A 25,529-nucleotide genomic window follows, 5' to 3' on the forward strand; every position below is an offset into this window, starting at 1 on the left:
TGTCAAAAACAGGTACCCGTTCCCCCTCCCCCTGAAATTGCAAAATGTGGCACTAGAGGGGGGGGGGGGGGAAGCAAATGAGTGTAAGTTCCACTATTGGCTTTAATTAGCTATACTCAATCTCAGCCAGACTGTGTACAGGACTGATCATCTGTACCTACTGCAGTTAACTGCCAGATGTGTGGATACATGCTGAGCAGCCGCAGCTGTCCAGAAGCACCTTTCACTCCAGTCACAAGAATCTGCAGATTCTTGCTGCAGGAATCTGCTGCTGGACCTAAAATCACTAGTACAAATGAGACCTTAGAGTTGTCACCCTGTCTGCATTGCTGGATCTAGGAGATGCTGGGGTGGCCAACGCTCCCCTCAGATTTCAGTTGTGTACCCCCCTAGGTTTTCAGTTGTGTATTACCCCCCCCCCCCCAAACCTGCCTCCCATAGATGCTGTGCTCAGACCACTGAGCTCCTCCTCCAATCCCTGCACTGCTAAAAATCTGAGCACAGGACGCAGCGGAGATCCTCCTCCCCACATAGCTGAGATTAGATTTCTTAACAGACACAGCCTCTGCCTGCAGTGTGTAGCTGGCTGCTATGTTGCAGTTCTGACTTGTGAAATCCCCAGATCAGTACAGCATTGCAGCTGCAGTAACCAGCTACACAGTGTGCAGATTGGAGTTGTGTCTGTAAGGGAATATAGAGAAAAAGCTCTGCTGAGTGATCTGCCAGCAGTGACCCCTGTCCTCTGCCCTGCTGACTTTCTGTACACTGCCCTAATGACTCATGTACCCCTTTTGACCTTCTATCCTCTGCCCTGCTGACCCTCTGTACACTGCCCTGCTGACCCACTGTACACTATTGGCTGCTTCCTGTCTTTTGCCCTGCTGACACCTGTACACTGCCCTGTTAACCCACTGTACATTGCCCAATAGACTACTAGCCTCTGTACACTCCATACAAACTGATGATCCCTGTCCTCTGCTCTGCTGACCCCCTGTATACTACCCTACTGACTTCCGAATACTGCCCTGCTGACCCACCTCCTCTGCCCCCCTGACATTTTTTACTGCACCCCAACATCAGACAGGCTAGATCTGGCCCTGCCTGTCAGAGGAAGTGACAATCACCAGCAGAATCACTCAATTTTTTATTCACATGAGCAAGAAGTGACAGGTTATAGAAAGTATAGAGTTTAATTCAGTTAGTGTAATATAGATATCAAAGCGGAAAACATTTTTCAAAAGGAAATACATTGTTAAAAGACATACACAGTATGTGAATGCTTTTATTAGGTAAATCTTTTGGAACTCTGTTTAGCCAGCCTTATGGCTCACAAACCTTCTCCTACATTGTTTAACCAGGCAGGGGACACCAAGTGACACCACTATTTCAGCTTTGGAGCTCCTTGCTGCTCAGCTGCTGACTTGGCTGATTATTTAAAGTTCAGTTTCAACCTAAGGGCCATGCACACAATTTATCTATAAAATGATTTCAGCTGTCACCTAATATCTCATAGCCTTTTCTACTGCTGCCAAGGGCAATGTATAATATATGCTCACTCCTAGATTTGCTTGGCTCATACATTCTATTTTATTTGTTAATTAACCAATTTGGACACCAATTAAAGTTATTTCCAGACAAGATATTTTCATTTTAGATAAAATGGGGAAAGTGACAGTCCCACTTTCAGGTTTTATTGACGATTTTGGCCCTGATAAAGAATTCTGCCTTGGGGCATGCATCTCTGAACGCATATGGCCCTGGACGTCAGTACTTCCTGCCCCTGAATATTTCAGCCCGTCATAGATTTTAACAGGCTGCTGGCAGTGGGGCTGGACAATGTACCTGTCCCTCCCAGGTGTCCGAAAACCCTGAGCCTTACTTCTTGTGATACTCTAAAAAAAAAAAAAAAAACATGAGGGGAAAATTCCAGTTCAGCCATGGATAATCACGTTCCAATACGCTCTGTTAGCCCCCGTTCACATTGGAACGACTTGTCATTCGATTTGACAGGTCAAGTCGCAAGATGCCACATCCTTTTGTGGGCAATTGCACTGTTCAAATCAGCTTGACGCTAACTTTGTGGTGCCGCACCGATTTTAAAAAGTAGTAAATGCACTACTTTTGGCGATTTCAGGTGCGACTTGAATAGACATCTGTGCATGAAGCTGCACAGATGTCTTCAAAGTTGCGATTTCAGATGAAGTTGCACGATTTCAAAGCCACAGTCAATGTGAACGGGGGCTTAAAGTGTTTGTTAACCTAAAAAAAAATAATTGGATCCTGTTCCCTAAGGGTCCTATCACATGGGCTTTCCGCCCGGCGGACTCTATTTCGCTCAGCGGGGGATCGATCTGCCGATCCCCGCTGAGCAGGCCGATGACAGGTCCTTACTTTGCAGAGACAGACCTGTCAGATGCCCGCTTTCCTCTATGGGAGATCAGATGAAAACAGACTGTCTGTCCGTTTTCATCCGATCCTATCCGATCCTTCAGACGGATGGAAAATATGGTTTCAATCCGTCTGGATTTCACGGACAAGATCGGAACGGATAGCAGCGGGTGTCAGCGGAGATGTACTCGCTGACATCCGCTGCTCCATAGGGGTGCACGGAGCATCCGATCAGGTCCGCCTGAAAAACGGACCTAATCGGAAAACCCGTGTGAAAGGGCCCTAAAGCATGTTATACAGCACAGTGTTTGTTTTGTGTAATTTATCCCCCTGTATCACCTGAAATACCTGGCTGATCCTGCCTGGCTATGCCCTCCCCTCCTTAACCACTTGCCGACCGCTGCAAGTACATATACTGTGGCGGTCAGCCCCTCACAGGCAAAGTGACGTATGGGTACGTCACTAGCCTGTGAGGCTCTGGGGAGCGAGCGCGCGCCGCCGGAGGCGCGCTCCCGCTCGGTCATGGACCCCCCGCGCGTGTGCCCGGCGGACCCGATGTCCGCCGGGCACTCGCGATCGTCCGTGACAGCGGGAGAAAGGCAGGCGGCTGATGTAAACAAAGCCGCCTGTCATTCCGTATGATCACTGTTCTTACTCCCCTGTGTAAGAACAGTGATCATACGGTTCTACTATGTAGGACCGTTGATCACTGTTCCTACACCTCAAGCCACAGCCAATCACAGTAATAATCACGCCCCTAGGGACACACACCACCCCTCCCTCTCAAATAAAGTTAACCCCTTCACTACCAGTGTCATTTTACAGTAACAGTGCATATGTATAGCACTGATTACTGTAGTAATGTCACTGGTAACCCCAAAAGTGTCAAAAATGTCAGTCAAGGGTCCGATCTGTCCGCCGCAATGTCGCAGCCCCGCAAAAAAAAAAATCGCAAATTGCCTCCATTACGCGTTAAAAAAAAAACAACAAAAATGACAAAAATCTTTCCCTTAGATAGTAAACTCAATATCTTTTGCGCAAACCAATTAAAATACGCTTTTTGCGATTTTCTTTACCAAAAATATGTAGCATAAAACAAATTGGCCTAAAATGTTAAAAAATTTTGATTTTTACATTTTTTTGGGAATTTCATATATAAAATGTGAAAAATATTGTTATTTTTGCAAAATTGACACTCTTTTTTTGTTTATAGCGCTTGATCAAAAAATCGCACAGGTGATCAAATACCACCAAAAGAAAGCTCTGTTTGTGGGGAAAAAAGGACATCAAATTCGTTTAGGTACAGCGTCGCACGACCGCGCAATTGTCCGTTAAAGTCACACAGTGCCGAATCGCAAAATACCCCCTCCTCAGGAAGGGGGTAAAATCTTCCGGGGCTTAAGTGGTTAAAACTGACCACGGTGTATCATGGCTGCCGTGTCATGACACTGTGGTCAGTTTACGTGCCTCCGTCATCTGCAGCTCTCCTGTCCTCCTCTCCTCCTCCCTCCCAGCCTGTCAGCTCCTATGTCAGGGCCCTCCCCTCTTAATGCTGAAATAACATTTTATATCATATATATATATATAATCCTCCTTGTCTCCTAACGATAGGTGCTCCTGTGTCTGTGTTTATTCAAAAATTACAGTATATACCTCATTTCAGAGTGCCGACAGGCGCTCACGTGCCCGGCAGGCTCTCTCTTCCTTTCCTTCCGACTGACGTCAGTCAGGAATCCCCGGCCCTGCCCTCTGCATCTGTCAGATGGGAAGAGGAAAGAGTGAGCTGGTCACGTAAGTGCCGCTTGGCACTCTAAAATGAGGTATATACTGCATTTTTTTTTTTTAATAAAAACACAGACACAGGAGCACCTACCGTTATGAGACAAGGAGGATTATATAAAGACCTTACTTATTTATCAACCACTTTAAGACAAATGGCGGGCCAGGGAACATGGAGAAGGTGAGTGTCAATGAGGGAAATAGTCCTAAATAGGCAGAGTGACGCATTTGCAGATGCACACAATGGTCAAAAACAACCAAAGCAGATATTACAAAACACATAGGGGTTGATTTACTAAAGGCAAATAGACTTTGCAAACTGCAGTTGCACATTGTAATAGCAGTTGCCCCAGAACTTATTAAATGAGCAGAAACTCTGCTGACTTTCATCATCCAATCAAGTGCAAGCAAAAATGTTGTTTTCTTATTTTTCTTGCATGTGATTGGGTATTCTTTGCAAAGTTGAGCTTTACCTCATTTACTAAGCTCTGGAGCAACTGTCCTTGCAGAGTGAAACCGCACAGTCTATTTGCCTTTAGTAAATTAATCCCATTGGCTCTTTCTTCAATGCTATATGTCCTTATGCTAGCATCTGAAAACAACAATGCAATTATTTCAAGGTATGATTTAAAAGCTACAGCATTATATTTAGTATTGAGCAGTGCAATTCTTTCTACACAAATCAGACCACTGACACCTACGCTTTTTTTTTTTTTACACACAGCACTAACACAGGTTTGTTCATTGTTTCAAATAGTGCTAGATCACATCTGTGTGGATGTCTTTTTGCACCAGCGTGCATTGTTGAGCCTACTGATGACAATGGCAACACATGAAAACACACAATTGTTGATAACGCACATAAAAACCCATAAAAATGAGCAGGAAATGGTGTGGAGTCACTGTACAGGAAAGAGGAACTGGGGTTAATTCCAAAGTAATGACAGTACTTCTAAAACACGGAAAAAATGGAATATATCCTCAAATATCTGTCTGCTAATTCCTATGTACAGAGTTTGGAAATACCACTACTGAAGGCCCCTTAAACCTCCTTTAGGGAAAGGGAGCCTTGACTGCTGGAAGCATGGCATCACTGTGGGTGTGAGCCTAAAAAAGAAGTTAAAGCGGAGTTCCAGCCTAAACACACACTCAACTGTCCCACAGTCCATCGATGCGGACGCCCGAAGCCTCACTCTTCTCCCACTCTGCTCTGCGGCGCCGGCATCACTGGTGTGGGCACCCGGCTGTGACAGTTTGCGGCTTCACAGCCGGGTACGCACTGCGAATGCGCGAGTTGCGCTATGCGTCCTAATTGGCCGGCAATCTTCTGGGACCTCTGACATGTCCCAGAAGATTGCAGGGAGGGAGGGGGAGAGGAGAACTTCCGCTCAGGGCGCCGCGGCGCTCCCGAGCAGAAGTAGGAGCGGGTACCTGTCAAAACTAGGTACCCGCTCCCCCCCAAAAAAAATGACATGCCAAATGTGGCATGTCAGGGGGGTAGGACCACCTAAAGCGGAAGTTCCACTGTTGGGTGGAACTCCGCTTTAAATAGCTCCCTTAGGATTGACTACAAAGACCTGAGGTGACTGGGTGGAACCTGAACTCTAGAAAAGACTACACTGGGGCACATCCAACTGCTCTGAGGAGATTCAGCTGTTACAAGAGTTGAGCCCCCCTGCGATGTTTTGTCACAGCTTTATTGGCGTTTTTGACATTGCCAGCAAATGATGTTGCTTTATGGGCTATGCCCTCAAGTTAAATTCTGGGGTCAGTCTAATGTCTGTCTGGCACTGATGGTAAGGACAGGCCTCTTAGACTATGTGAGTTTATGTTTTATGGATTCTCACAGTAGAACTGTGACTGCCATTGTTGTTTGGTACATTTGGAAAGTTGTTACTTGTGCCAAGTTCAATAAAGCTGTGGCCTTGCCCTATTTCCAACCTAAAGAGGAAGTCAACTTTCCTGGTTTGGTTGCACCTATAGGTAAGCCTATAAGAAGGCAGACATTCCAAGTCTCCTGCGAGGTGCAGGAGTCTCCTGCATTTGGGCTGCGGCTCCCTGACACCCGCAAGTGCCGCGAGATATCCCGGCTGTCAGCCGGAGCAGCCCTTACTGTGAAGAACGGAGCTGATGCTTCCTTTATAGTTCGAGCTCCTGTCACAGGCGGAGTGATATCACATGCACTCCACCTGTGAGCGATACAGGAAGCATTGGCTCTGTATCTCTGTATATGCAGCCGCATGCTTCCTCCCGCCCTGCTCCTCTCACACTCCATTTGTGTCTGAGAGGAGCCAGAAGTAACCACCAGCAGTACCCACCATCAGTACCAACCAGCAGTACCAGCCAGCAGTACCAGCCAGTAGTACCAGCCAGCAGTACCCGCCAACAGTACCAGCCAACAGTATCAGACAGGAGTACCAGTCCTGGCGGACAACCAGCAGCAGCCACCAGCTATACTCATCTGGGGGACAGCAGCAGCACTTCTGAAGTGAAGATTGAGGTTGGTTGAGGTACAGGTAAACCGCAGTGCATCCATGTGAAAGCAGCCTTAGGCCCCTTTCACATGATCAGTCTGTGCATTTGTGTGTGTAAATTGTTGCAATATGTTTTTTAATAACTAGTTGTGTTCTGTCATAATAAAATGTCATGTCCTTGTTCATACATGTATGAACAAGGACATGACATTTTTTGGCTGCCTAAGTCACATGTGCTAGGGGTTCAACTAGCCCCCAGCACATAATTGTAAATATCCCAGCATGTGCAGTGTTTCGGACTCATACCACCATGACCACTTCAAATCATTGAAGTAGTCATGGTGGTTATAGTGTTCCTTTAATAACTCTCAGAAAAATTGAAATTAGTTTTTGCAGGTTGGGATGTCTGATAAGACTTACCTAGAGGTACTGTAAATATCTCCTAAACTTGCACCGTTTAGGAGATATTTACTATATACGCCGCCAATGACGTCATCGGCGCATGTGCTCTGAAGGAACAGCCGCCCGTGCCATTTCTTCAGAGCCCTCTGCCGTGACTGGTGGCTCCCGCACGCATGTGCAGAAGGGATGCCATCGCCACTCACGTCGCCGTGAGCCCAGAAGAAACAGCAGGGAAGATGTCAGCTGTCTCAGCAGTGTGCAAGTGCCGCTGGAGGGCTTTGTTCTAAGGCACATATGTCAAACACAAGGCCCGCAGGCCGAATCAGGCCCTCCAGGCCTTGTCATGTGGCCCTTGCATCCAGTTTTGCAGCTGGAATGTGGTGGAACTCCATTCCGCCACCTCTGGGTCTCACCCTCTGCTTCCGATCTCCTCTGTCACTTATAAACCTTGGAAGCCTTCTGTGTTTACAAGGGATAGCTTTGTTCTCTGCGGCCCCCTGGATCTAACAGATCCCTGCACGCATTCACATTGGGGACATATCTCCAGAGTCTGATGGAGAGAATGATCTTCCTGCAAAGCAAGGCAGGACCACCTACACAGGGAGGTACTAGAGCCAGGCCAGTTGGGGAGGAGTTGGGGTTGAGGTTGCACACCCTGTTACTCTGTACGTAGCGCACCCCTGAACCCTGCATTCTGTACATAAAACACTCCTGAATCCTGCACTCTGTATGTAGCACACTCCAGAAACAACTGGCCCTTTAAGGGAAACCATACAGCTGACACATGCATACTAGCGATGCATACTAGCTCATTATGTCTTTGTCTTACAGGTTTTTTTTGGGGGGGGGGGGGGTTGGTTTCCCTGGGGGTTACAACCTCTTTATTCAGCTACTGTGTCTTTTTGGGGGCAAGGTATCAGTTTATTAGTTGATCATAAATGAGCCTATGCTTCTCAACAGTCATGATATTACAGAGGCACACGTGGGTCCAAGTGGTGTAAACTCAATGGAGATTTCCGAAGATCTTCACTGCTGATCACCTACTGAAACCTCTGGAAAAATTTGTGTTGACACCCAATATCTGAAGAAGTGACAGCCGACAGCCTAAAACGTGTCATAAGGTGTTTAACTTACAATAAAATGTACTTCATAAGGAAGGATGAGTGTCCTGGACCTTTCATACAAACATCCAACACCTCCAGAGAACATACACCGCTTAGACCTATGGCCACCTCTACTAACATCACTAGTGTTCTTTTCAGAACTCCACACAATCAACCTGATCATCCACATGTCACTCAAGTAGACTTTGGATTGGGCACCCTGTTGCATCGAGAGAGATCACCCAAGATTTTGTGTAGAGACAGTCAATTATCTCTACAAGCGCTGAAACAACGGTTGAGTACACTATTTCCTTTGGTACTCCGCAACCTTACCAAATGTAAGTTACAAAACCAACCATTATTTTGCATGATCTTAGGAAGAATATTTGAAACCTAACACTCATTCCTACGATGAAGCAGAGAAAGAATTGCACAATGAACCTCTGCGTCTATATAAATAAATGAAATAAACTTTTAGGCTGAAAGAGTTCCACTTAGGAGGGCCAAGCATTGGCATTCTTCAAAGCACCCGCAGGCTGTCCATAGTCATTAGAGGGCAGTCAGACGTGTAGAGCCTCAGGGCAGCATATCTTCCAAGCATTGCAGAGCACTCTATAAATTTGCAAGGTCGGCTCTGCCAACTTAGCAAGTTTAGGTCTATGGAGAGGGGAGGAGGAACCGGAGAGCAGCACAGGCAGGCAGCATCACGTCTGCAGCCACAAAACAGGATTCAAGGAACCTTATGAGGAAAGAATCTATATCACAGCCAGGAACTTAGCTTCTAGGTGCAAGCAATACAAACAGGTCTACTTATACATTTCATGGCACAGACAATGCATGCTTTGATGCTACAGTTGCTCAACCAATAGCCAATTCCAGGTAGATAAATAATTTAATCCAGTTATGTGTTCACTGAAAAATAATTCACCTGAGTACCAGCCTATAAAACCCTTTAATTACCAGGCCATTTTTTTCAATTTTCAGTGCTGCGATAGTTTGACTGACAATTATTTGTGCAGAATGAATTTTATATTAGTGATCGTCCGATATAGTTTTTTTACCGCCGATACTGATACCGATATTTTGGTCATCAGATATCGGTATCGGCCGATATCTGACGATATTTTCGGACATTAACATTTTTTTTTTTTTTTTATGTCTACAGGTACTGTGGTGGAGGGATCTGGGGGTCTAAAAGACCCCAAACCCCTCCTCTGCACTTAAAGCATTCAAAACGCCAAGTTTGGCTGTTTTGAATGCTGTAAGTTTTTGAATTCAGCGCCGCCAGTACCCGGAAGTGATGTCATGTCATGACATCACTTCTGGGTACTTGTGGGCGCAGAATTCAAAGAAACGGAGACTCGGTCAGACAGCGGCGGTGCAGATGGAGACCCGGTCAGACGGCGGCGGTGAAGGAAGGATGCCCGGGTCTCCCGGTGGGACAGGAGACCCGGGCAAGCCGCGGAAGGCGGCGGGAGGGGGGGGGGGACGTCCCCTCCCACTCCTTGGAATGACAGCCGAGCAGCTTCTCAGCCGCATTGGTTGTCATTACAAGACAGCCGACCATCGGCTATGGACACCGGTACCGGGGTGATGCCTCTAGCTGCAGGCATCACCCCGGTACATGCACTTTCACTAAATATCGGTAAATCAAAAGGCCGATTCCGATATATATCGGGGAAAGTGCATATTGGCCCTCGATATATCGTCTTTGCCGATAATCGGTCGATCCCTATTTTATATTATGTTGGGGCAGACATTGCTTTCTTTTGGTGGTATTTAATAAACACTGTTTTTACCTTATGAAGAAAAGAATAAAGAAAAAAAATATCCAAAAGTTTAGAAAACAAACTCTCTTACTTTCTGTTATTAAATAATATGAAAGATAAATGCTAGTACAGTACAAAAACACCCCCAAAATGACCCCTTTTGGAAAGTACATTTCTCGAGGTGATCTAATTCTTTTATCACAAATTTTTGATCATAAGCATTGTATACACGCAGAGCATGCACACACACAATGGAGAGTAAGTGTCGTTTTAAAGTGGTGTTCCAGAACACCACAGCCATTGCTCTGCTGGTTTCAAACATACGCCGATAGTGAAGTGGTTCAAGGAAACTGGTTTCTAAGAGAATATGTAGGTAGACATTGCTGAATCCTCCTTCTGAAAATGCTGGTTGTCTTGCCGTAATGCTGATCTAGTGACTTTAATACTTTATTAAATACAGACCTGGAAAAGTTTACATGCTTGGTATGGCTCAGGGTCCAAAGTCGCCTTAGACTATGGACCCTGACCTGACATGTAAACTTTGGAAGTTTGCCCAATCTGTCCTCTGACCCCCGCTGCTCAGGCGGATGGCTTGTCTGCCCTGCGTATGCAGAGCAGATACAGACACAGCCTGCTGTCCTCTATGGGTGGTCGGAAGTAAACGGATCGCCTGTCCATTTACACCTGACGGCCATCCGATCCACTAGACCAGGGATCCTCAAACTACGGCCCTCCAGCTGTTGCAGAACTACATTTCCCATGAGGCATTGTAAAACTCTGACATTCACAGACATGACTAGCCATGATGGGAATTGTAGTTCCTGAACAACTGGGGGGGCAATAGCTTGAAGACCCCTGCGCTAGACAGAGGGGGGACAGATTCCCATCCATCTGTTTTTAGACGATTCAGAGGACAATGGATGGTCTGATCAGGTCTAACTAAAAAACTGACAGGCGGGCCCGATCAGTCCGTCCGTGTAAATGGGGCCGAATACAAAATCCATATACTGGCAGGTACCAGTATTTTTAGAAAAAGGGTCAGCAATGGCAGTACTTATTTCTTCAAATGTATTTTTAAACAAGGCTAGATTAAAGTGGTTGTAAAGGCAGAAAGTTTTTTAACTTCATGCATTCTATGCATGTAGGTAAAAAAACCTTCTCTGTGCAGGAGCCCCCAAGACCCCCCTAATACTTACCCGAGCACCCTCTCGATCCAGCGATCTCAAGAGAGCTTTGCCTCTCCTGGGACTCACACTCCTGATTGGCTTTTGGCAGAAGCGGGAGCCATTGGCAGGATCAGGAGATGGAGGGGGCTGGGCCAAACCACGGCTCCATGAGTGAATGGACACACAGAGCTGCGGGTCAGGAGCGCACCTGCTTGGGTGCCCCCACAGCAGGAGGGAGGGGCCAGGAGAGAAAAGGATGGTCTGGGTTGCTCTGTGCAAAACCACTACACAGAGGAGGTAAGTATAACATGTTTATTATTTAAAAAAATAAAAACAACAACAAGGCTTTAGGCTGCATTCACATGTCAGCTTATAATCGCGGGCAGAACCGCCGCGGTTCCGCCCGCGATTCGGAGATTTATTGCAAATCGCGGGACGCCTAGCGTTGCCCGTTGATTTGCAATAGCCCCCCAAACGCCAAGCGATGTTGCCGCGATTTACGCCCGCTGAATCGCGGCAACATCGCGCAAACAAAATCGCGGGACGCAATACGCTCCAAAGAAGCTCTTGTACTTTTTTGGAGCGTATTGCGTCCCGCGATTTTGTTTGCGCGATGTTGCCGCGATTCGGCGGGCGTAAATCGCGGCAACATCGCTCGGCGTTTGGGGGGCTATTGCAAATCAACGGGCAACGCTAGGCGTCCCGTGATTTGCAATAAATCTCCGAATCGCGGGCGGAACCGCGGCGGTTCTGCCCGCGATTATAAGCTGACATGTGAATGCAGCCTTAGAATAATTTTAAATATAAATCTAAAATTAACAACAAAACAAAAAATATTGCAACCTACCTGTCCTTAGACCTTTGGATCTGTACACTCACTCCTACCCACGTCAACATTTGACATGCAACTATGTCTGTGCAACCGCTTCATCTGTATCCACTTCTATAGGCTGCCTGTGTGCAGCTCCGAGGTGGATACACAAGCAGCAAAAAGCCGCTCAGTACAGAGGATGGGTCTTAGTGCCCACATAAGTAAGCCCTTAGATAAATCTAAAAAAAAGAAAAGCAAACTGCTCTCCATTTAAAACCCTTTTCCATTTTATTGAAGTATCTAATGCAGAAACTGTTACACCTGGTTCCTACAAGCTTTGTAGAGTCTACAAATAAGCTCCGTATGGAGTGAAACGCGTTAGAGCCTGTAGGAACCAGGTGTAACAGTCTGTGTATTGGATACTTTAAAACAAAAATGTACCTGTTCCAACTTACATTCAAATTCAACTTAAGATTAAACCTACAGAATCTATTTGGTTTGTAACCCCGGGACTGCCTGTAAATTGGAACAAGGCTTTTAAAAGGAGAGCAGCTCCCTTTTCCTTCTACTAGGTTCATCCAACGCACGGGTCTCCAAACTTTGTACACAAAGGGCCAGTTTACTGTTCTTCAGACTTTAGGGGCTCCAGACTGTGGCCATTGAGAGGAGAAAAGATCCCGACATGAGTGGGAAAAACAATGCCCCATCTTTGGTGTCAGTGGAAGAAATTGTGCCCCATCATTGGTGTTTTTGAGCCCAATTGTTGGTGTCATTGAAAGAAATTGTGTCCCATTGATGGAGTCCTTGGGAGGAATTGTTCCCCATTATTGGTGTCAGTGGGAGCAATTGTGCTCCATAGTTAGTGTTAGTGGGAGGAATTGTGCCCCATTATTGGTGTCATTGAGAGGAATTGTGCCCCATTATTGGTGTCATTGGGCCCAATTGTTGGTGTCAATGAAAGGAATTTTTCCCCATTGTTGGTGTCAGTGGGAGAATTGTGCTCCATCCTTAGTGTTAGTGGGAGGAATTGTGCCCCATTATTGGTGTCATTGGGTCCAATTGTTGGTGCCATTGAAAGGAATTGTGCCCTATTGTTGGTGTCATTGGGAGGAATTGTGCTCCATCTTTGGTGTTAATGGGAGATTTGGTGCCCCTTCATTGGGTCAGTGAATGAAAAAGTGCCTCATGGGCCAGATAAAAGCAAGCAAAGGGCCGCATCTGGCCCCCGGGCCAGTTTGGAGACCACTAATCTTAGGGCTCATTCAAACAGGCGCTAAGACCCGTCCCCCTTGCAGTAGGGCTTCCCTCACACTAAACAGTGTACAGTCTTGTTCATGCTTAGGGTACCAGAGAAAATTACTTTTTACTTACCTTATCCCTTGCTCCCACAGGCTCCCTCCATGTAATACCACCTGCCCTAGCTGCCACATAGCCCTGCACTGTACAGGATGACACCATGGGACAATCCACAAGGCAGGGAGAAGAAGGGAGCACCGGTTTGCTGTACAAGCAGGGAGCTCCAGGGATAAGTTAGGTAAAAGTACTTGTTACCAGTGCCCTAGGCATAAATGACAATTTAACCCTTGCAGTGCAAGGGGGGTCCCACTGCAAGGGAAAAAAAATTTCTCTCCCATTCCTTTCGTGTTTTACCTCGCCATGTTCAAAATGCACTGCACTTACGATCTTCTGTGGGTGTCAGCCCTAACCTACCGACACCCCAAACGCAGGTCACAAACAGTGCATTGTCTGCACCGGATCGTATGATACCATTCAATCCGGTTCCTGTGCATTTTGTAAAATGGTACATGCACTACTTTTGGTTCAGTCCAGTGCGATTTTAGCCCATGTAAATAAATTGACAGAAATCGCATTGCACCCGGATCGCATGTAAATTGCACAAGAACACTAGGGACACACACCGCCCACTCAGAAGGAAGTTCGGAGGTCTGCCACCATAGGATGTGGCTTCCTATGGGGGCACACAGTGAAGAAGAGCCATGAGTGCCTATGGGGGACCCCAGAAGAGGAGGTTCAGGGCAGCTCTGTGCAATGCAACTGCACAGAGCAGGTAAGTATAACCTGTTTATTATAAAAATAACGTTCACAACCACATGAAAGATTAACCTCTTGGCGCCGAGCACATGCAAATATACAGCCTCTCGGTGGGTGGGCCTTGGCGCCGAGCGGCTGCATATTTGCTTGCTTTAATGCAAATACAGCTGTGCCAAGAGCGCGTGCCCTGTGCATATTAACCGCGGATAACCGAAAGCTCCCAAACGCTGCTTGAGTTTGAGACCTTTCTGATCATGTGACCGCCGTGACAGCCAATTCCGGTGGTCACGTGACCATAAGCCCCGCCTCCCGGCATTCTAAACCTCTTAAAGGGCCAGCAGGCGTCGGCTCCAAGGGGTTAAGTTTACCTTTATGAGAAAATAAATAAATGCAGAGATTTTTGCAGGAAAAAAATGTGCATTTTTTTTTCATAGGCACCTGCAGAGCATTGCACACACGATCAGTGGATTGCAGGTGCAACGTCAAGCGCCTGCAGACACTGCCTGCAGCTCTGTGCCCATACTTCTATATGGACTGCCAGTTACAGAGCTGTAGAAGTGTAAGTGGACTACGAGCGCGCTAATCAGAACATTGGAAGTCCACTGAAATTACAAGTTCCTCTGTTGAGATGGTAGATGGGACTTGTAGTTTATTCATTCACAGATTCCTGTGAATTAATTATGCAGCTGTGTGGGTGAAGTCCCGCACAGCCGCACCAATTTCAAATTCAAGAGGAACCCCTGCCCGCTGTCATAGGTAAGGGCAATCTAAGGGGGAAAGGGGGTTTTGTTTGGACATGTTATATCATAAAGAGATTGTAAAGGCAGAAGGTTTTTTTATTCTAATGCAATCTATGCTTTAAGATAAAAAAATTCTTATGTGTGCAGCAGCCCCCTAATACTTACCTGAGCCCATATTTATCCAACGACGTTGCAGGAGTTTCTCAGCTGCTCCCCTCCTCATTGGCTGAGACAGCAGCGCGGCACGATTGGCTCCCGCTGCTGTCAAAGTCAGTTAGCCAATCAGGAGAGAGAGGGGGTGGGGCCAGGATCACGGCTCCGTGTCTGAATGGACACAGGGAGCTGTGACTTGGCTCAGGTGCCCCCACAGCAAGCTGCTTGCTGTGGGGGCACTCAACAGGAGGGAGGGATCATAAGAGCAAAGGGGGCCTGAGAAAAGGAGGATGCGAGCCACTCTGTGCAAAACCAACCGAACAGAGGAGGTAAGTATAACATGTTTGTTTTTTTAAACAAAACAAAACTTTACAATCACTTTAAATATACAGTAAAACCTTGGTTTGAGAGTAACTTGGTTTGAGAGCGCTTTGGAAGACAAGCAAATTTTTTAAATAAATTTTGACTTGATATACAAGCGATGTCTTGATATACAAGTAGCGTCATGTATTAAAAAAAAGAGAGGAGCCTCTAAGGTGTTGCAATATGGTTACATTTAATGAAGGTTCAATATTTGGCAACTCACATGGTTGATGATTAAAACAGGCACATCTAAGAATGCTGGCATCTGTTGTAAAGCTGTCCACATAGACCGTCCTCTGCACAGCCATCTTCATAATCTCTTCCCCACTGCACTCCACGAGTGATTCAAAGCCTCACTTTCAGATCACTCTACTGCAGGCTATTCTTCCTGGTCACGATTGCAGACTGACAGTGGTGAGAGCCGGTGGTTCAGAAGATGGTCTATGTGGACAGCTTTACCCCGGATGCCTGCATACTTAGATGCGCCTATTTTAATCATCAACCATGTGAGTTGCTAAATGTTGAACCTTCATTAAATGTAACCATATTGCTACACTTAGAGGCACCTCTCATCTCTCTTATATTCTGTAGCTCTGCTAGATTTTGCTTCTAATCCCCTTGGGAAAGCTGCATATTGTGGATGGACATTTTATGGTTACACAACCTATCACATTGCTATAATCTTTGTATATAGACTATAAACTGAAGGACTTGTGGAACGAATCATCTGAGTTTCCATTATTTCTTATGGGGAAATTTGCTTTGATATAAGAGTGCTTTGGATTACAAGCATGTTTCCAGAACGAATTATGCTCGCAATCCAAGGTTTTACTGTAGGTGTAAAATGTTCAAAAGGTGAACCTATCCTTTATTGTAACAAGGACCGGTCACTGCTGCTCTCTCCCCTTGTGCAGGGTGACTGGTCTTGCTCCGCCCCCCTCCTGTAGTTTTCTGCAGACAGCCTGTAGTGGGTGGAGCCTGCTGAGCTCTACACTTTGCACAGGCTATGTACAGCACAGTGATGATGTCCCCACTACTTTTACAAGGTAATACCCAGATCTGCAAACTTATTTTGTGCACACAAAGTCAAATGAAACCTTTGTGGGTATTGAGGAATTTATTTAAACGAACAATTTTGTGCCCGGAGTTCAGCTTTAACTTCAGTTTTATGACGGAAAACACTGGGCAATGCAGCACAGAAAGTTTGACGTCGCCCTCAGAGTCAGCCAACATAAATGTTTCCGTAAGTCAGCTGAGTTTTGGCAGCCGCCTTCCCCCTGATCTGCAGCAGGGTATACACCTCAGCCACCAATCCTGCAAGTCCCTCGTGAGCACCCCGGGACCAGCAGCTGCCACATCTCATCTTACAGGAGGAGAAAGCGAATCCTTTCAGTGGTTTTCACACATGGGGGCGAAGGTTTAACCCCTTCGTTGCAGCATCCCTATGCCACATGATGCGGGTCAAGTCAGTCCAACAGAAGGGAGGGTGGGGGGGGGGGATAACAAACCGGCTCAGCCGTGTGTCTTTTCCCACTCATTTCATCAGCACCTCTCACTTGATTATCACTTGTTAATCATACTGCTAATACAGCACCAACATTCCCCCCCATCACCCCCTGCTTCCGAACACTGCACAAGCTATGTGTTGCAGGTACCCACTGCATCAAAGGGGGATGCTGGCTACAGCGCCTGGAGACCACAACAAAAGAATTCAATTAGGCATGAAGGCTTCCCAGTGACATCCAGTGCCAATCAATGGAGGGGTGGCCATTCATCACTGGGTGTCCCAGGCTGGCTCTGCCAATCTTATGCAATCAGCTGGACACTTTGCCATAGGAGCACCATGCATGTCCAGCACACCTCCAGTGCAATGATGCTTCTTCTATGTGCTGCAGGCCTGGCTCCAGTGCATGCTTGTGTCCTGGAGATTCAGAGAGGAACTTTGCAATGCACCAAGCCAGGCTGATGACAATGTATGCTCCATGTATGCTCTGACTTTACCATCTGAAAGTTCACTCACACCATGCACAGTCCACATCCAGGACTGTCACATCTTCTAGAGGAACAAAGCCCAGCTGTGGATACAGACAGGAAGCTAGGTGACTGTTTTGTCCATTTGATGAGCAGCAGCCCAGCCCAATGTCACAGAAACAGCACCCCCCCCCCCCTCCATGACATCAATAAGCCCCCTACACCCCCCTCCCCCACCCAACCACACACAGAAAAGTTCACTCACCCCAATGTCTGCTGTCCTCATAGCTCAATGCATGTCCTAGCAGCACTGTCCAGAGTCCTGGTCTCCTAATACAAGAGGTGACTGTCCCCCTCCTTCCTCTCCTATTACTGCTGCTGCTGCTGCTGCTCACACTCTCCTGCCAGGGCTCCGCTGCAGCTCAGCCCAGACTATGGTTACCGGGGAAACCCACAGACCCGCCCCCTTACACTCTACAAAGCCGATGTGCTTTGACTGACAGCAGACCGCAGCCAATCAGCGTGTCCTGGGCGCTTTGGGCTGCACCTGCAGTAACTGTAGCCTGGTGAAGTGACAGGTTAGGGCTCATTGAGGAGTGTGCACTTATGTGATGTCATCTGTTATGGTGCAAGCCTTCCCTCCCTCTACCTGAATATTGGACTCATCACATATACATTGCATAGTTACAATGGGCAGCCTATGGAGAGATCGCTCACACCCTACAAAGCTGAGCATTTCTAGCATCTATCCATTCATAGGCATGAGTAGCACACAGCCAGCAATTCATTATGTGCACTAATACTCAGTGCTTAGCTATGACAGATGGGATGAAATTGATTTTTTTTTCTTAGATGGTGTAGGCAGCCATGCAGGACCATTGGGCTAGTAATGGGGGATGGGGAATGGAAAAGGCTAACATGTCTGCTTTATTATTACCATCGTCTCCTTTAATATGTCATGATATTATTTTATTTCATTAATATTTCTGCAATTTTGTGCTCTTTTAAAAATTGCGCAAAAAACATGAGTTGCTCTTGTGATGCTAATTATTGTTACAGGGGAACTAGAGTTTTATTGTCACCGGCTGCAAGCAGGCAGGCGCTTTGTTGCAAAAGAGGCATACAATGTCTCCTCTAGAATAAAATACACTTACCTGCCTGCTCGCATGCATTGGCGTACGCACAGGATGTGCCTGGGCACGCCCTAACCAAACTGTGTGGTGCAGATTCCCCCTTCCTGACACCAATCTCTGCCCTACTTACACCATCCTCTTCCCTACCGACACCATCATATGCCCTACTGACACTGTTTATTGCCCTACTGACACTGTCCTCTGCCCTACTGACATCAGCCACTGCCCTACTGACTGACACCAATCTCTGCCTTTCTAACAAAATCCACTGCACTACTGACTGACACCAATCTCTTCCCTACTTACACCGTCCTCTGCCCTACTGATAAGGTCCACTGTTCTCCTGACTAACACCAATCTCTGCCCTACTTACACCATCCTCTGCCCTACTGACACCGTCCTCTGCCCTACTGATAAGGTCCACTGTTCTCCTGACTAACACCAATCTCTGCCCTACTTACACCATCCTCTGCCCTACTGACACCGTCCTCTGCCCTACTGATAAGGTCCACTGTTCTCCTGACTAACACCAATCTCTGCCCTACTTACACCATCCTCTGCCCTACTGACAAGGTCCACTGCTCTACTGACTAACACCAATCTCTACCCTACTAACACCGTCCTTTGCCCTACTGATACCGTCCTCTGCCCTACTGATAAGGTCCACTGCTCTATTGACTAACACCAATCTCTGCCCTACAGACACCGTCCTCAGTCCTACAGACAAAATCCAGTGCACTACTGACAAGGTCCACTGCTTTACTGACTGACACCAATCTCTGCCATACTTACACCATCCTCTGCCCTACTGGCACCGTCTACTTCTCTACTGACAAGGTCCACTGCTCTACTGACTTACACCAATCTCTGCCCTACTTACACTGTCCTTTGCCCAACTGAAAAAATCCTCTGCACTACTGACAAGGTCCATTGCTCTACTGACTGACACCAATCTCTGCCCTTCTGACACCGTCTTCTGCCCTACAGACACTGTCCTCAGCCCTACTGGCAAAATCCAGTGTACTACTGACTGACATCAATCTCTGCCCTACTTACACCATCCTCTGCCCTACTATCACTTTCCTTTGCCCTACTGACAAAATCCACTGCACTTCTGACAAGGTCCACTGCTTTACTAACTGACACCAATCTCTGCCATACTACACCATCCTCTGCCCTACTGACACCGTCTACTTCTCTACTGACAAGGTCCACTGCTCTACTGACTTACACCAATCTCTGCCCTACTTACACTGTCCTTTGCCCAACTGACAAAATCCACTGCACTACTGACAAGGTCCACTGCTGTGCTGACTGACACCAATCTCTGCCCTACTTACACTGTCCTCTGCCCTACTGACACAGTCCTCTGCTCTACTGACAAGGTCCACTGCTCTTCTAACTGACACCAATCTCTGCCCTACTTACATTGTCCTCTGCCCTACTGACAAAATCCACTGCACTCCTGACAAGGTCCACTGCTGTACTGACTGACACCAATCTCTGCCCTACTGACACCGTCCTCTGCCCTAATGACAAAGTCTATTTCCCTACTGACACCATCCTCTGCCCTACTGACACCGTGCATTGCTCTGCTGACAAGGTCCACTGCTCTACTGAATGACACCAATCTCTGCCCTACCTACACCGTCCTCTGCCCTACTGACAAAGTCCACTGCTCTACTGACTGACACCAATCTCTGCCCTACTGACACCGTCCTCTGCCCTAATGACAAAGTCTATTTCCCTACTGACACCATCCTCTGCCCTACTGACACCGTGCATTGCTCTGCTGACAAGGTCCACTGCTCTACTGAATGACACCAATCTCTGCCCTTCCTACACCGTCCTCTGCCCTACTGAGAAAATCCACTGCACTACTGACACCGTCCAATCCTCTACTGACAAGGTCCACTGCTCTACTGACTGACACCAATCTCTGCCCTACTTACACCATCCTCTGCCCTACTGACACTGTCCTCTGCCTTAATGACAAAATCAACTGCACTACTGACAAGGTCCACTGCTCTACTGACTGACACCAATCTCTGCCCTACTTACATTGTCCTCTGCCATACTGACATCAACCTCCGCCCTAATAACAAAGTCAACTGCCCCACTGACACTGTCCTCTGCCCTACTGACACTGACACTGTCCACTGGCCTACTGAAGACGTCCACTGCCCTACTGACTGACACCAATCTCTGCCCTACTTACACCATCCTCTGCCCTTCTGACAAAGTCCACTGAACTACTGACAAGGTCCACTGTTCTACTGTTTGACACCATCCACTACTCTACTGACACCATTCATGTTTTAATACATTTTTCAATTTTTGTTTACATTTACTTATATGTGTCTGTGTGGTGCACCCGCTAGAGAGCTGCAAGTAAACTGGGATCCCCCACCCTGCACAGACAGGCACACCAAATTTTCGCAGGCACACCAGAGATAGAGAAACGTCAGTGACTTTGTTTTTGTGGATTATTGATGGTTAATAACTTGGATGGGGATGGGAAGTTATGGGATGCCCACTTGACTTCAGCAAAAAAACTTGGCAACAACTCCTCAAGACTGTCTCACTCCAGCCCACCCGGCTGAATCACAGAAGATCTCCCAGGGAAAAGATGAAGACTTGGCACAACGCGGTCTTCAGGGAGGACTGACTACCTATGACAATCTCCCCCCTTTTTTAGGTCCCCAGTAGTGCTGATGTACTCACTAGTGATGTCGCGAACCTAAAATTCGCCGTTCGCGAACGGCGAACGCGAACATCGGCAAATGTTCGCGAACCGGGCGAACCGCCATAGACTTCAATAGGCAGGCGAATTTTAAAACACACAGGGACTCTTTCTGGCCACAATAGTGATGGAAAAGTTGTTTCAAGGGGACTAACACCTGGACTGTGGCATGCCGGAGAGGGATCACGCAAAAAAAAGTTCTTAAAAATTATAATTTTTTGATAGAGAGCCAATTATTGGAAAAATTAAAAAAAATAAAAATAAAAAATTTATTTGGATTTAGCATCTGGGGGGTCTAAAAAGTGTACCTGTGAAGTTTCAGCTCTGTAGCATGTCCAGAACCCCTAAAAAACAGCATTTGTCTTATATTTTCAGGAATATGGCTTCTCTGCGGCTGGCTTTTTCTCTTGCAGGCATTTATCGGGCATTTTTTTAGGCAGGCATGTCATTTTTTGTATTTAGTGTCTGGGGGGTCTAAAAAGTGTACCTGTCAAGTTTCAGCTCTGTAGCATGTCCAGAACCCCTAAAAAACAGCATTTTTCTTATATTTTCAGGAATATGGCTTCTCTGCGGCTGGCTTTTTCTCTTGCAGGCATTTAGCGGGCATTTTTTTAGGCAGGCATGTAATTTTTTGTATTTATTGTCTGGGGGGTCTAAAAAGTGTACCTGTCAAGTTTCAGCTCTGTAGCATGTCCAGAACCCCTAAAAAACAGCATTTTTATTATATTTTCAGGAATACGGCTTCTCTGCGGCTGGCTTTTTCTCTTGCAGGCATTTATCGGGCATTTTTTTAGGCAGGCATGTCATTTTTTGTATTTAGTGTCTGGGGGGTCTAAAAAGTGTACCTGTCAAGTTTCAGCTCTGTAGCATGTCCAGAACCCCTAAAAAACAGCATTTTTCTTATATTTTCAGGAATACGGCTTCTCTGCAGCTGGCTTTTTCTCTTGCAGGCATTTAGCGGGCATTTTTTTAGGCAGGCATGTCATTTTTTGTATTTAGTGTCTGGGGGGTCTAAAAAGTGTACCTGTCAAGTTTCAGCTCTGTAGCATGTCCAGAACCCCTAAAAAACAGCATTTTTCTTATATTTTCAGGAATACGGCTTCTCTGCGGCTGGCTTTTTCTCTTGCAGGCATTTAGCGGGCATTTTTTTAGGCAGGCATGTCATTTTTTGTATTTAGTGTCTGGGGGGTCTAAAAAGTGTACCTGTCAAGTTTCAGCTCTGTAGCATGTCCAGAACCCCTAAAAAACAGCATTTTTCTTATATTTTCAGGAATACGGCTTCTCTGCGGCTGGCTTTTTTTCTTGCAGGCATTTAGCGGGCATTTTTTTAGGCAGGCATGTCATTTTTTGTATTTAGTGTCTGGGGGGTCTAAAAAGTGTACCTGTCAAGTTTCAGCTCTGTAGCATGTCCAGAACCCCTAAAAAACAGCATTTTTATTATATTTTCAGTAATACGGCTTCTCTGCGGCTGGCTTTTTCTCTTGCAGGCATTTATCGGGCATTTTTTTAGGCAGGCATGTCATTTTTTGTATTTAGTGTCTGGGGGGTCTAAAAGGTGTACCTGTCAAGTTTCAGCTCTGTAGCATGTCCAGAACCCCTAAAAAACAGCATTTTTCTTATATTTTCAGGAATACGGCTTCTCTGCGGCTGGCTTTTTCTCTTGCAGGCATTTATCGAGCATTTTTTTAGGCAGGCATGTCATTTTTTGTATTTAGTGTCTGGGGGGTCTAAAAAGTGTACCTGTCAAGTTTCAGCTCTGTAGCATGTCCAGAACCCCTAAAAAACAGCATTTTTCTTATATTTTCAGGAATACGGCTTCTCTGCGGCTGGCTTTTTCTCTTGCAGGCATATATATCAGTGGTGGGTGGGCAGTGGCACAGTACACTCTCTGTGGACCTGACAGCAGTCACTGGCACCCAGGCAACTGCAATTTAAAAAAATATATATTTTTTTTTACTTTGCAAGCTGCTGTGCCACCTTATATATCAGTGGTGTGTGGGCAGTGGCACAGTACACTCTCTGTGGACCTGACAGCAGTCACTGGCACCCAGGCAACTGCAATTTAAAAAAATATATATATTTTTTTACTTTGCAAGCTGCTGTGCCACCTTATATATCAGTGGTGGGTGGGCAGTGGCACAGTACACTCTCTGTGGACCTGACAGCAGTCACTGGCACCCAGGCAACTGCAATTTAAAAAAATATATATATTTTTTTACTTTGCAAGCTGCTGTGCCACCTTATATATCAGTGGTGGGTGGGCAGTGGCACAGTACACTCTCTGTGGACCTGACAGCAGTCACTGGCACCCAGGCAACTGCAATTTAAAAAAAATATATTTTATTTTACTTTGCAAGCTGCTGTGCCACCTTATATATCAGTGGTGGGTGGGCAGTGGCACAGTACACTCTCTGTGGACCTGACAGCAGTCACTGGCACCCAGGCAACTGCAATTAAAAAATATATATATTTTTTTTACTTTGCAAGCTGCTGTGCCACCTTATATATCAGTGGTGGGTGGGCACACAGTGGCACTGCAGTGGGCACAGTACACTCTGTGGACCTGACAGTAACTGGCAGCCCAGGCAACTGCAATAATAAAAAATATTTTTTTTTTTCAATTTATTGCAACAAGATGCTGTGCCACCGTATATATATCAGTGGTGGGCAGTGCACTGCAGTGGGTACAGTGCACTCTGTGGACCTGACACAGCACTCACTGCAATTATGACAGAGGAAAAAAAAAATATTTTTTAAAATGCAAGGTACTGTGCCTGTGCCACCCGAAATGAGTGTGGTGTGCACACAGTACAGTCTGTGGTAGGTCTGTGGCCTCTCACACACAGCGGGCAGGCAACTGCAGTGTACAATAGATATATATAGATATATATATAAAGAAAAAACTCTATTACCTTACCAGCCCTTAAAAGGGCTTTTGGGGACACTATATATATATATATATATATATATGTATATATATAAATAAAAAAAATCCTCAATTACCAGCCCTTAAAAGGGCTTTTGGGGACACTAGATAGATATAGATATATATATATATATATATATAAGAAGAAACAACTCAATTACCAGCCCTTAAAAGGGCTTTTGGGGACGCTAGGTATATATATATATATATATATATATATATATATATAAAAAAAAAACACAAATACCAGCCCTTAGAAGGGCTTTTTGGGGTGCTGATATTACAGCAGTAGTGGACCAAGAACACTGCAAGACCAGGAACACTGACTAACTGTCCCTAGCTTAACAGCAGCAGCAGCAGCAGCAGCAGCAGCAGCTCTCTCCCTACTCTCACTACACACACTGCTTCAGAATGATCTAAGATGGATGCTGCCCTTGCTTATTTATAGGAGGTGGGAGGGTGTGGGAGGGAGGTATGCTGATTGGCTGGAAATGTGTCTGCTGACTGTAAAGTTCAGGGTCAAAGTTTGCCTCAATGATGTCTTATGGGGGGCGGACCGAACATCGCATATGTCCGCCGGCAGCGGCGAACGCGAACATGCTAAGTTCGCCGGGAACTGTTCGCCGGCGAACAGTTCTATACATCTCTAGTACTCACATTGTCCTCTCTCCTTGCTTTCGTTCCTCCAGAAAGTGCTTCCTCCCTGTGTTGTGGCAGAATCCTTCCAGCACCTGAGTCCTAGTCCAGAGTCACCCCCCCCCACACACACACACACGCAGACTAGGGGGCACCCTAGAGGGCCACCAACAGTCTCCACAGCACTATATCTCCATATTCTACCTGACTGCCCCTGCTGGTATGGCTCATGCCTATTTATGAGGTAAGCCTTGGCCCCGACCAGCCCTTCACTGGGGATTGGCTGAGGCTCTCATAAATATTCCAACCAGCCCCTCTTCACCTCCACCCACCAGCTCTAGAAGTTTCTACAACCTTCTAGACCAGGGGGAGGCACCAGAGAAGCTGTCAGGATGAGTCATTCAGCCCTGACTCACTGAATCATGACCCAGATTCATAGCTCAGGCTTAGCCCTGAGCCAAACTAAAAACTTTCCTACACTAACAAACCCATACTACATCTAGCACTCACTAAAGGGTGCTAACTGTATATACAGCCTTGGCCAAAAGTATTGAGAATGACACAAATATTAATTTTTACAAAGTCTGCTGCCTCCGTTTTCACAATGACAATTTGCATATACTCCAGAATGTTATGAAGCGTGATCAGATGAATTGCAAATAATTGCTATCCCTATTTGCCATGAAAATGAACTTAATGCCATTAAAAACATTTCCACTGCATTTGTGAAGAAGGCTTAAGGGCACCCAAGAAAGTCCAGCAAGCGCCAGGGCCGTCTCCTACAGTTGTTTCAGCTGCGGGATTGGGCACCACCAGTGCACGCACAGTGAAGTAAAGACTTTTGGAGGATGGCCTGGTGCCAAGAAGGGCTGCAAAGAATCTGCTTCTCTCCAGGAAAAACATCAGGGACAGACTGATAT

General features: G+C 46.4%; 1 protein-coding gene across 3 annotated transcripts in view; it reads right to left on the minus strand.

Moving 5' to 3' along the window:
• LNX2 (ligand of numb-protein X 2) overlaps positions 1-17,598 on the minus strand; it is a 225,137-nt gene extending 207,539 nt beyond the window's left edge. For all 3 annotated transcript variants that reach the window (XM_082248497.1, XM_082248498.1, XM_082248496.1), the window contains exon 1: positions 17,437-17,598. The gene's annotated coding sequence lies outside the window, so the exon portion shown is untranslated. The remainder of the gene's footprint in view (positions 1-17,436) is intronic.
• Between the last annotated feature and the right edge of the window lie 7,931 nt (positions 17,599-25,529).

This window comes from Pelophylax lessonae (assembly GCF_965119305.1).
Source record: "Pelophylax lessonae genome assembly, chromosome: 2".
In the NCBI taxonomy this organism is placed as follows: Eukaryota; Metazoa; Chordata; class Amphibia; order Anura; family Ranidae; genus Pelophylax; species Pelophylax lessonae.